The sequence below is a fragment of the Syzygium oleosum genome, unplaced genomic scaffold, assembly GCF_021117445.2.
Source record: "Syzygium oleosum isolate NSW1041296 unplaced genomic scaffold, Sole_v2.1 Sole_v2.01, whole genome shotgun sequence".
Classification (NCBI taxonomy): Eukaryota; Viridiplantae; Streptophyta; class Magnoliopsida; order Myrtales; family Myrtaceae; genus Syzygium; species Syzygium oleosum.
The window spans coordinates 27,515,712-27,527,748 of NW_026607485.1; the positions used below are offsets into that span (position 1 = coordinate 27,515,712).

General features: G+C 39.5%; 1 pseudogene; it reads left to right on the forward strand.

The window, feature by feature from the left end:
• Positions 1–938: 938 nt before the first annotated feature.
• On the forward strand, positions 939–8,007 carry LOC115665437 (ABC transporter G family member 40-like; annotated as a pseudogene).
• Positions 8,008–12,037: the final 4,030 nt, after the last annotated feature.

The following is a 12,037-nucleotide window of genomic DNA, read 5'->3' on the forward strand; positions in this document are numbered from 1 at the left end:
TCACTAGGACAGAGAAAGTGCCTCGTCCACAATGTTCATCGAATCTATCGAGCTCGTTCACAATTCAATGCATGCCATGCAACACAGCTAGGGAAGCTAAATGAGGCACATATACAAATAACTACCCTAGGCAAGCATATTGGGCAACCTTATAGTAACACCATCATGGTTTCAACACGCACCTGCATATATGGCATTGGCTCTCTCACCCTAAGTAGCATCAACACCGACACGCGACACGACACGCCGACACGTCATTTCTCAAAAAATATAGAATTCGGACGCGTTGTATATTAAATGTATATTTTTATATATACATGATAAATTATCATTTTTATGATTCTTTATCAACAAATTAATAAATAATAGAAAAAGAGTGTCACACGAGTGTCATGGTCGGACACGTCCTACACATTACTGATACCTACACGAAGGCTCCCGAGAGTGTCCTTGCTTCCTAGCTCTCAACTCAATAGGTATTGGAGTGTGGAGAGAGCCCAAGACAATATAAACCACAATCAAAGCCTCATACCATGAACGTGAGATCCAAATTCCATCCCTTGCCATTAGGATCGTAACAATCAACCGTGCTTCGCCATCTCGGCGCACACATATGTTTGGCTTTTGTACTAGCCTTTGGCTAGTCCCGGTTAAACACTGCAACACCGGGGTCACCACCCGCACTGCTGGATTGCAAGTGGGGGAGATGGCGGATGGCTCTTGTATCAATTAATCGATATAGACTTTAGAAGAACCGCAACCCAAAAGCAAGCTATTGAGGTGGGAAAACCCCATAAGATATAAACCACACATCCAAGTCCCATACTATTGAGTCCCATTAGTTGCAATTAGGATCATACTGATTTTCTGACTAAAATGATACACAGTAAGTTGCTTGGATGTTCTGATTGGTTTCTTTGTTTAACCTTTACTTTTCTTTTTGTCTCTTTCTACCCCTGAAGGGCTTCTTCAATTTTCTGCACATACTTCCTAGTAGAAAGAAGCACTTGACTATCTTTCAAGATGTCAGTGGGATCATCAAACCTGGCAGGGGAGCAAATCAAAACCACCTCAAATATCAGTTCTTCAAGCCTCCAAAGTGCACTGAACTGAACTTAAATTTATTTCACCACGTGTGATTTGGTACCATCTCTGAGCTTGGTGCTGTGTTCTATAAGTGCATTGCATGCTGTGTAATTGTTCGAAGGTCTCAACTAGAAATTGTCACATTCTTGTTGGAAAGAAGTTTTTAACATGTTGGTTGGATTACCGCTTTAAATTCGGTTTCAAACTAATATATTTCCTTACTTTCAATGAGAACAAAATTGAACTAAAATGAATCTGGATTCGTCTTTTTTCCTTGATCGAAACGGTGAAAAATTAGCTTTACTTTTCTTTTCTGGCAAGTTTCTTATCATTTGGATGGACAATTTTGCAGGATGACTTTGCTTTTGGGTCCACCAAGTTCAGGGAAGACCACACTCTTGTTAGCTTTGGCCGGCAAGCTTGATCCTGAACTAAAGGTTAATGAAAGTCACCTCTCATTTAATTTAATCCCTTCTTTTTGGATTTTTGAACTTTTATATGATACATCAAAATATCATCCAATAATACTGAAAAAGGGAAGATTGTTCCTCAGACAACAGGAAGGGTAACTTACAATGGACATGGCTTGGATGAGTTTGTGCCCCAAAGAACCGCGGCTTACATAAGCCAACACGATCTTCACATAGGAGAAATGACAGTTAGAGAAACTTTGGCCTTCTCTGCAAGATGTCAGGGTGTTGGATCACGATATGGTTAGCGAATTTGAATTGATACTTTCATATCTTTATAATGTCATATTTGAGTTTGACTTAGACAATTTTTTTTTTTTTGAATAAGAAATGCTGATTCTTTTGGCGGCATCTGCAGATATGTTGGCAGAATTGTCGAGAAGAGAGAAAGCGGCAAATATAAAACCAGATCCTGATATTGATATCTTCATGAAGGTAATTAAACACGGAGAGCTTAGAGTTGTTTCTCGTTTTTCCAATTAAAGAAAGGAGATGAATTAAGTCTTCCATAAGAAGAAAGTGACGACGAAGTAATGATTTTAAGTCAAACTCCAGCAAGCAGTTACTATGTTTTTGAATTCTTAGACCTTTGTGGGTGTCTGGTTTTTCTGATGCAATGGGTCTAATTCCACAGGCAGCAGCAACAGCAGGTCAGGGGGCTAATGTTGTCACTGATTATATCCTCAAGGTAACTTTGACAAGAAGCACCGCAAAATCATGCAGACACTTGACAAATAGCAGAACTTTAATGCACATGCTTTCTCCACAGATTTTAGGGCTGGAAATATGTGCTGATACGATGGTCGGAGATGAAATGTTGAGGGGTATTTCTGGAGGACAACGGAAGTGTGTGACCACAGGTTAGAACTAGAAGCATATCAAACTTTTAGTAACTGAAAATTTTCAATTCTCTGACCTTCAGTTTCTAGGTGAGATGCTGGTTGGGCCTGCCAAGGTATTGTTCATGGATGACATATCTACTGGGCTTGATAGCTCGACGACATACCAAATCGTCAACTCCCTGAAACAATTTATTCACATTCTTGATGGAACGGCTGATATCTCTCTCCTCCAGCCAGCACCAACATCATTCTCCTATCTGATGGTCAGATCATGTACCAGGGTCCACGTGAACTCGTCCTAGATTTCTTTGAATCCATGGGATTCAAATGCCCTGAAAGGAACGGTGTTGCCGATTTCTTGCAGGAAGAATGTAAAAATATGAAAATTTTATCTCAGCAAGTTTTAGGATTTAAAAGATATTCTCTGTAGGAAGTCTCTTGCAATAACGTACTTTTCTACTTTTCGATAGGTAACGTCAAGAAAAGATCAGCATCAGTATTGGGTACGCAAAGACGAGCCTTACACTTTTGTAACGGTTCGGGAATTTGCGGAGGCATTCCAGTCATTCCACGTGGGAAGAAAACTCGGGGATGAACTTTCCACTCCATTTGATAAGAGCAAGAACCACCCGGCTGCTTTGACTACCAAAAGATTTGGTGTTGGAATGAAGGATTTGCTGAAAGCTTGCATTTCAAGAGAGCACTTGCTTATGAAAAGGAACTCCTTTGTCTACATCTTCAAGATCACTCAGGTAAATACCAACTTCATTCTCTTTCAGTTCACTTCAACCATGAATTGTCTGAGGTAGTTACACTGATATTGACTTGTTTTATTAGCTCACAATTATGGCATTTATTTCGATGACTCTATTCTTACGGACTAAGATGCATCGGGATACCGTAACTGATGGAGGAATTTACATTGGTGCCTTGTTCTTCACTGTGACTACGATCATGTTCAATGGAATGCCGGAGATTTCGATGACCATAGCCAAGCTCCCGATTTTCTACAAGCAAAGAGACCTCCTCTTCTATCCGGCATGGGCATATGCTCTTCCAACCTGGATTCTAAAGATCCCTATCACATTTGTGGAGGTTGCAGTTTGGGTGTTCATCACCTACTTCGTCATTGGATACGATCTAAATGTTGGAAGGTAAGAAGAACTGTGATTATTCTTTGGTGGTAAGATGGAAATTCTAATCTCGTTGTCCTGGTTGAGACATTATACTGTCTATATTGTGTTGCAGGTTGTTCAAGCAGTATCTTTTGCTAGTGGCCGTTAATCAGATGGCCTATGGATTGTTTCGATTGATCGCGGCACTTGGGAGAAACTTAATTGTTGCCAACACATTCGGGTCATTTGTGCTGTGCACACTCTTTGCATTGGGCGGAGTTGTTCTTTCCCGAGGTATTACGAATACTAGAGTTCAACCTGTTTCTTTATTTTGTTTGTAGCTTCTTTTTCATAAGTAGTCCTAATCCTTATTTCTTTGAATTGTAGAGGACGTAAAGAAATGGTGGATTTGGGGCTACTAGATATCTCCTATAATGTATGGGCAGAACGCGATAGTCGTTAACAAGTTTTTGGGATCAAGTTGGGATAAGGTAAAGTCTTGTAACTGCTTAATGCCAATATTTTGACCTTTCATAGATATGAATCTCTGATTCACCGATTGCTCGTGTTATTCCTTATAATAGATTCCCCAAAATTCAAGTTCAAACGAACCACTGGGAATTCAAGTTTTGAAGTCTCGTGGGTTCTTTACTGAAGCATACTGGTATTGGATATGAGTTGGGGCATTGCTTGGGTTTGTCATCCTCTTCAACTTTGGGTTTTCGGTGGCTCTTGCTCTTCTCAACCGTAAGTGCCTTTTGCTTTTCTTCTTGTTCAAGTTTCTGTCAGTAGGAGCTTACCTACTCAAGCTTCATGTGATGATGCAGCCTTTGGCAAAACCCAGACAGTAAAATCAGATGATCCTGAGGGCAATGAGGACGTTAATAGAAGGCGAGGATCAATTCAGTTGCAATCTCAAGGCTCTAGTCTCACAAATGAATCGGGTATAAAGTCTTGATAGTTGGTTTTTTTTCATTTTCTATCATTTAGCAGTAGTTAAGACCTAAAAGGGGTGAACAAAAGGCTTTGGTCCATCAGGGACTCGTGTTACTTCTTTTCCTATCTATTCCATTGGGTCTTGTAGGGAGGTCATCCGGGTCTTCACCTACATTGCCCGAGACAGCCGTTGCCGCCAATAGGAAAAGAGGAATGGTGCTCCCATTTGAGCAGCACTCAATTACTTTCGATGAAATAGCTTATTCAGTTGATATGCCACAGGTAAACTCTGTTAAGCTGTGAAAAGTCTGAAGATGGTACTTTCTCGATATATTATCATAGTAGATCATAAGTCTTAAAGCTCGAATGTTTTATCTTGGCAGGAAATGAAGAACCAAGGTTTTCTCGAGGATAAATTGGTGCTCTTGAAAGGTGCAAGTGGTGCTTTTAGGCCAGGTGTTCTTACAGCTCTAATGGGCGTCAGTGGTGCTGGTAAAACTACTCTGATGGATGTGTTGGCTGGAAGAAAAACCGGAGGATACATCAAGGGGAACATAACAATTTCTGGGTATCCAAAGAATCAAGATACATTTGCTCGAATTTCCGGATATTGTGAACAAAACGACATCCATTCACCTCATGTTACTGTCTACGAGTCCTTACTTTACTAGGCATGGCTGCATTTGCCTCCTGGTGTGGATAAAAAAAAAAAAAAAAAAAAAAAAAAAAAAAAAAAAAAAAAAAAAAAAAAAAAAAAAAAAAAAAAAAAAAAAAAAAAAAAAAAAAAAAAAAAAAAAAAAAAAAAAAAAAAAAAAAAAAGACAAACCCAAGCAATGCCCCAACTCATATCCAATACCAGTATGCTTCAGTAAAGAACCCACGAGACTTCAAAACTTGAATTCCCAGTGGTTCGTTTGAACTTGAATTTGGGGGAATCTATTATAGGGAATAACACGAGCAATCGGTGAATCAGAGATTCATATCTATGAAAGGTCAAAATATTGGCATTAAACAGTTACAAGACTTTACCTTATCCCAACTTGATCCCAAAAACTTGTTAACGACTATCGCGTTCTGCCCATACATTATAGGAGATATCCAGTAGCCCCAAATCCACCATTTCTTTACGTCCTCTACAATTCAAAGAAATAAGGATTAGGATTACTTATGAAAAAGAAGCTACAAACAAAATAAAGAAACAGGTTGAACTCTAGTATTCGTAATACCTCGGGAAAGAACAACTCCGCCCAATGCAAAGAGTGTGCACAGCACAAATGACCCGAATGTGTTGGCAACAATTAAGTTTCTCCCAAGTGCCGTGATCAATCGAAACAATCCATAGGCCATCTGATTAACGGCCACAAGCAAAAGATACTGGTGGAACAACCTGCAACACAATATAGACAGTATAATGTCTCAACCAGGACAACGAGATTAGAATTTCCATCTTACCACCAAAGAATAATCACAGTTCTTCTTACCTTCCAACATTTGGATCGTATCCAATGACGAAGTAGGTGATGAACACCCAAACTGCAACCTCCACAAATGTGATAGGGATCTTTAGAATCCAGGTTGGAAGAGCATATGCCCATGCCGGATAGAAGAGGAGGTCTCTTTGCTTGCAGAAAATCGGGAGCTTGGCTATGGTCATCGAAATCTCCGGCATTCCATTGAACATGATCGTAGTCACAGTGAAGAACAAGGCACCAATGTAAATTCCTCCATCAGTTACGGTATCCTGATGCATCTTAGTCCGTAAGAATAGAGTCATCGAAATAAATGCCATAATTGTGAGCTAATAAAACAAGTCAATATCAGTGTAACTACCTCAGACAATTCATGGTTGAAGTGAACTGAAAGAGAATGAAGTTGGTATTTACCTGAGTGATCTTGAAGATGTAGACAAAGGAGTTCCTTTTCATAAGCAAGTGCTCTCTTGAAATGCAAGCTTTCAGCAAATCCTTCATTCCAACACCAAATCTTTTGGTAGTCAAAGCAGCCGGGTGGTTCTTGCTCTTATCAAATGGAGTGGAAAGTTCATCCCCGAGTTTTCTTCCCACGTGGAATGACTGGAATGCCTCCGCAAATTCCCGAACCGTTACAAAAGTGTAAGGCTCGTCTTTGCGTACCCAATACTGATGCTGATCTTTTCTTGACGTTACCTATCGAAAAGTAGAAAAGTACGTTATTGCAAGAGACTTCCTACAGAGAATATCTTTTAAATCCTAAAACTTGCTGAGATAAAATTTTCATATTTTTACATACTTCCTGCAAGAATCGGCAACACCCTCAAAATTATAAGGATCTCTACTTCCCAACTAAGTATTCTCAGTCAACTTTCACGCAATTGATGGCATGCTTATGGAAGCAACATTGGTCTTACCGGCGGAATCCTCCATATACGGCTGTTCGGTTCCTCTTCACCATCTTCATTGCCATAATGTTTGGGACTATGTTCTGGGACCTTGGCTCTAAAACGTAAGTTCTGCTTAGAATGTCGATTTCTGCCTCATTCATTCTCGAAACTGTGTGTTTCTGAATGTTAGGTTCGCAGGACCCAGAGTCAAGATTTGATCAATGCGATGGGATCTATGTATGCGGCTGTTTTCTTCCTTGGGATCCAAAATGAGTCTTCGGTGCAACCAGTTGTAGCAGTGGAGAGAACGGTTTTCTGTAGAGAGCGAGCTGCAGGGATGTACTCGGCCCTGCCATGTGCATTAGCACAGGTAAAATCACTTCGAAATGATTCCGAGCACGCTTATTCTAAATAGTGTTATGCAGAAATTAATACTGGAAAGCTGCTTATGGGATTCATTTTTGTTTCGTAGGTTCTGATTGAAGTCCCTTATGTTCTCGTGCAAGCTATATCATATGGTGTCATAGTTTACGCAATGATTGGATTCGAATGGACCACCGCGAAATTTTTCTGGTATCTGTTCTTCATGTGCTTCACACTGTTGTATTTCACATACTACGGTATGATGGCCGTGGGCATGACCCCGAACCACCACATCGCTTCCATCGTCGCTTCTGCATTCTACGCCATATGGAACCTCTTTTCGGGGTTCGTTGTGCCGAGGACTGTAAGTTCTTTAGCAACTCATCGATATTAATGTTTCTACTGATTTTGTTTTCAACATCAAGTGTAATGCCTGATTTGTGAACATACTCATGACTTCCCTATTTAACAGAGGATACCTATCTGGTGGAGATGGTACTATTGGGCGGGCCTGGTTTCTTGGACTTTATATGGATTGGTGGTCTCTCAGTTCGACGATTTAAAGAACACGCTTGACGACACTGGGGGCACGGTGGAAGAATACCTGAGAGATTACCTCGGTTTCCAACACGATTTTCTGGGCATGATCACCGCCATGATGCTACTATTCACAGTGGTCTTCGCGTTTGTTTTCGCCATTTCCATCAAGGTGCTCAATTTCCAGAGGCGGTAGACTTCAGCGTCACATCGATCCGCAAAACAAGCATGTCTTTGTCAGAAAATGAGAACGACTAACGCTCTACTTTCGGTTTTCCTCTTTTGCTGTACTTATGTCTCCAGTCAAATAGTGCACATTTCGACCAAAAAAAAAATAATGCACATGAAAATTGGCATCTAATTACAATGGCAAGTAGAATCAACTCTTTTGCTTTTCTAGCAACTGTCTGCATCTTTTCAATCATATGGATCTTTTCCTCAAGTAAGGATTAAGCTGTGAATTGATTTCCACAACAGACGAAGATTCCTGAGACTAGAGACCAGACTCAGTAACCTAGAACAGGAATGCATATCATAATCATTCCTTTCGGAAAATGACACAATCAATTCATGAATTTTGGCCAATGTGCAATGCGGTCCCTCAATTTTTAATTTGTTCAATATGGTTCCGGAATCTTAACCAAATGTGCAAGTGGTTCTTGAACTTTTAATTTATTCATTGCCGTCCCTGAACTTTTGGTGCATGTTCAACTTAGTCTCCGAACTATATGAAAATGTTCAATATAGTCCTTCCATTAATTCAAGTTTAAGGACTACATTGAACATGTACCAAAAGTCCACGGACCATATTGAATAAATTAAAAGTTTGGAACATTAGGTTAAATTTCTGGGACCTCGTTAAACAAATTAAAAGTTCAATAACCACATTGCACATTGGGCGAAAGTTCATAAACTGTTTCTGTCATTGTCCCTTTCCCTTTCAAATCACTGATCTCAATGAATGCCAAAATGTCAGAGTTAGTCCTTTTAAACCATTTCATTAGACATCTAACCCCTAAAAAGAGAAATCCAATTAGACACAAATTGAAAGTGATCGGATCAGTTTGTTCTTGAATTTGATAATCAAGGCATTCTCCTGTGCAATTTTGTCTTTCTTCTGTGTCCATGGTCTGCAGTTATCCGTGTAAGTGAACGTTTGAACATCCGGCTTATGATTGAAATGCCGTTATCCACTGTATGAAAGCGTGGTAACAAAAGCCAAATTGAGCATTCTATTAATTGAAGAAATGTAACCTTTGAGACATACGTGTTTCTCATGAGACTTTTGCGAAACTACAGTGAGTAGAAATTGTAATTACCTTAGGTTGAAGTAGTGTCATGGATGTTCCCATCTTCGAAGCTCTGCTGGTGGATCTTGTCCGTGTTGGGCTTGTTAGGGTGAGCACCGGTCTCGGGTCAACCCAGAACCAAACGAAACCGGCCGATTCTGGGTGGTTCCCATGGAAACCACCGGTCCAAGTTTGTATCTCTATTTTTTTGTGCTTTTCCAAATGGGGTAATTTATATACGAATGAGCACTCCTTGGAGGCTTACTGTATGAACAAACAAATGAGTTTTATTATGGAGTGATTGACTATGGGAATATTTCTTGCTTTCATAGTAGTTTGTAAGGATGTGTTTGGGCTGACCAGTAAGTGAAAATCTTCGGTTTGAAAGCAATTTCTCACAAGTGATTCACTCCTTTGTCTTTTTCCACTAATCAACGAGAGCCCCACAAATCTCAAATAAAGAAAGTGCACCCCAAAGAGATAAAGCTAATCAAACAAAGAAAAGTAAACAGAATCGTCGTGTGATATTAGCTTCCGCCGATTGACTTTTTGCCAAAACAAAGTGGTGTTTAACATTCGATTGAACGTCCGTAACGGGCTCAAACTCGAAACATTAACTCAACATCGGTGATGCCTTTTTATTCATCCAAGGCTCCGTTTGTTAAAATGAATGAATTTAAAAAATATTTTTCCTAAAAATGATTGCCTATATCGGTTACAAAATAAATGAACAAAAAATAATTTCATCGTCAGCCAAGATGTTTATGCATCAACTATCGTCGATAATGAAAAATAATTTTTATTGACTGGCTATTTCAAGTGATACAACCGGTCATGTTCAGGAAAATGTTTCCAAATCATTGATCTTACACAAAGCAAACGTAACCTAAGTAGCTGTTGATTTTAATTTTCTTATCGCCAACAGGGGATATAATACGATCTTTGTCATTCTTCCTGTTTACACCAAAAAGTGGTAAAAAATCATGGAAATAGGCATCGGGAGCTTTGGCGTCGGTAATCATGGAAATAGGCATCGGGAGCTTCGGCGTCGGTAACTTACCGAATTTGAACGTGGAGAGTGCCTAGAAAATAGGAAGATAATAACCACCGTTAGGAAGTTACTTTTTATTTAAAATTTAAAGTTTGTAAACGCTTGTACGGGATTATAAATATCCCAAGTTTGTATTTTAAAGACCTCGAGTCAAATTCCGTCGAAGTTTGTTTCGATAGTACTTCCAAAACTTTTCCGTCGAGTCAAACTCCGGTTTGGTTTAGGTTTATACAATTCCACGTTGATTTTTATGATCGCTTGGATATTTCCTGTCAAATCATCACAGAACCCGTCCTTCGATTAAAAGTCGAAGATCCATTTTCGGTGTTTGTTTCCTTAAGGATTAAATTACGGAGAAACACTTCCTTTGGTCCAAATTATTATCTATAACAGCATAAATGGTTCCACTAGCTGTACGAATAGCTTGAGCTTTTCGATGTGTTGATGCAACATTGTAGATGTCAAAAAACCTTTGGTAATACTTGGTCGATTGGACACCAAGGAAAGGTGGTCACGAATTGTAAAAGTGTTGAAGGCATTACGTTTGGCTCTATTGTCCCAAAAAACCTTCGTAACCACGTCTGCTATCTCTTGCTGATTTCCTTCGTTTTCAAAGTCCGAAGAAAACGACCAAAAACTTTTGTGAACACTCTTGTCAAGAAAAAATAATTTGATAAGTCAATCATTTTTAATCTCATTTTCAGAAAAATAAGAATGATTTTTTCATTTTGGAAGGGTCACACTTTTTCCACTTCTTCTATGGTTAAAACACTCCATATCACAATGTTATGACAATATTAACCTTTGTGGGTTCTACATTTCTTTAAACATTTCTTCAGTTTCTTTTCTCGTTGTGCCACTTTATTCTTCTCATTTATTTCTCTATTTTTTCTTTTGCTAAAACACCCCATCACATGCCAATAATAAACAAGGTTTTGATATCCAGCGTTTGTCATCGGCACAAAAAAAAAACAAAAAAAAAATGTCACCAACACAAGCAACTCCTCCACACCCAATTAGTCCTCTTCCATCTCCATTTCTTCAACTCAAAGCTCAACTGTAAGTGAAATACCTATCTCATATCTCTTCACTCTTCACCCCCATTCCATCCCTTTCGCTCTCTGTCTTATTTGTTGTCCCATTTGGCATCAAACTCTTCAATTGATCGATCACAAAGACAAGAAAAACCCCGTTAAAGATTCAAATTCAAGAGCTCAAGCCCTCACCCATATCTTCATCAAGCTCATCAACAATGTCCGCTTCTCTGTCTTCATCTTCTTGTTCCTAATCATCATCGTCATCACCGATTCGCCATCACCTACAAGCCTCCATATCCATGGCTCGAATGCGCCCCTGCTCTCACTAAGTTGTTTACACAAACCGAAAATGCCACCTTCAAGAATGACAATCCCATCCTCAAGACTGGCGAGGATTTGCCCCTCCTTGCTTCCTCTATCTCTCCTACTTCCACGCAGATCTCGATCGTCGAGCTACCATTGCCAGCGATTAAGAGGGCTACAGAAGTGATTGTGAACTCAACCCTCAAGTTCGAGCCCTTATGCGATGAGGCAGCCTCATTGTCCGTCAATTGCTCTGATCCCCTTGTTCTGATAGGCGTTAAGAAGTTCAATGGGAGAGCCTTTAGATCTATTGTGTTAATGGGTATCAAACTCCAATTAAAGATTCAAAAACCGATGAGTATGATGTGGCCTAGATGACAAGTGATAGAGGCGGACCATAAACGAGTTTTATTTTTATTTTTTTTATAGATGCTACTAAGACTTAAACCATAATCAGAATTAAGAGGCAAGGGAGAGAAATAAAAAGGAGGAAAACGGGATCCACGAGAAAAGACAAAAGGAAAACAAATGAGACACCATAACCAAACAAAGAAGATCTTGAAAAAGGCCGAATCCACAAAGGTTAATATTGTCAAGCTATGATGGGAGTGGAAAAAGAGCGACCTTTTTGGAATTGAATTTTCGAGAA